Source organism: Peromyscus californicus, unplaced genomic scaffold (genome assembly GCF_007827085.1).
Source record: "Peromyscus californicus insignis strain IS unplaced genomic scaffold, ASM782708v3 Scaffold_3__1_contigs__length_106647218, whole genome shotgun sequence".
Lineage (NCBI taxonomy): Eukaryota > Metazoa > Chordata > Mammalia > Rodentia > Cricetidae > Peromyscus > Peromyscus californicus.
The window spans coordinates 27,056,363-27,057,933 of record NW_026294551.1 but is presented as its reverse complement, the minus strand read 5'-3'; positions in this window follow the sequence as shown (position 1 = coordinate 27,057,933).

The following is a 1,571-nucleotide window of genomic DNA, read 5'->3' as shown; positions in this document are numbered from 1 at the left end:
CATGCCCATGCTCATTCATGAGGGATCAGCAGACCCTGGTTCTCTCTGATCAGGGCTTTGTTCCTTCTCCTGCGGCTTCTCTCAGGGCTGCTCACAACTCAGCAGCTGCTTCCCTTAGAGCCAGGGCCCAACCGAGGCAGAGCCACAGCCTTGTAACTCAGCCTTGAGAGTGATGGACCTTCACTTCATGGTAAAATGGACACCAGGAGTTGGGCATGTCAGGGCCTCTTGGAGACTGGCACCATTGCCACCAACGTATCCCTGGCACATAGAGGGCTCCCAGGAGACCGTTGTAGAAAGAGAATGAAAAGAGAAGCTGTCACTGTAACTTGTGTCTGTAACCCCAGGATTCAGAAGGCTGAGGCGGGAGAATGAGGAAGTCAAAGTCTGGGCGGCATAGAGAATTTGAGGTCAGCCAGGGCTGCTCTAAAAAGGAACAAATAAAGACAGGCATTTTAGCGTCAGCATGTGTAGTTTAGTCTTCAGTTCTCTTGAGGATTTAGGAGCCTTGACCATTCACGTATCCCGGAAGGACCTTAAACCACCCAGCTTTCTCCCAGCCACCCCCACCATGTGCTCTTAAAGTCCACACCCACCCAGCAAGCTGTGTGAGTGTGGGCACATTCCGAAACACATTGGCCTATTGTGCAGATGAAAATACATACAGATGTAAACAAGCACCACAGTGCAGGCTACACCCACCTCCAGACAGAGCCATGACACACAGCATTGTGTGTTCACACCCTGGGGATGACCCACGCGTCACCCCGATATCAGAGTGTTTGCAAGTCTCTGACATGCAGTGACATTTGATTGGGGGTTTGCTTACCATTTCAGAGGGTGAGCCCGTCTATGACTATCATGGCGGGGAGCATGGCAGCAGACAGGCAGGCTGGTGCTGGAGAAGTAATTGAGAGCTTGTATCTTGATCCACAAGGCAGAGGGCAGGGAGAGAGGGGAGGGAGAGAGAGAAACAGAGAGAGAGAGAGAGAGAGAGAGAGAGAGAGAGAGAGAGAGAGAGAGAGAGAAGAGAAAGACTGGGCCTGGCATGGACTTTTGAAACCTATAAGTCCAGCCCTGGTGACACACCTCCTCCAACAAGGCCACACCTCCTAATCCTTACCAAACAGTTCCACTAACTGAGGACAAAGCATTCAAATATATGAGCCTGTGGGGGCCATTCTCATTCAGACCACCACATGTTCTTCTTTTTTTTTTTTTTTTTTTTTTTTTTTTCAAGACAGGGTTTCTCTGTGAAACAGCCCTGGCAGTCTTGGATCTCACTCTGTAGACCAGGCTGGCCTCGAACTGCCAAGTGCTGGGATTAAAGGCGTGCGCCACCACTGCCCGGCTCTACCAAGCGTTCTTAACCACTGAACAATCTCCGAAGCCCCTGTGTGATTTTTCCCCCCCCTTGGAAACAAGGTCTTATATAGCCAAGGCTGTTACTGAACTACTGATCTTCCTGCCTCCAACTCCGAGTAGGAGGATTATAAGTGAACACCACCACGCCTTGCTTTAGCACTGAGGTTTTAAAAGGCATCTCTAACACCCTCAGGCTAGTTCCAAGC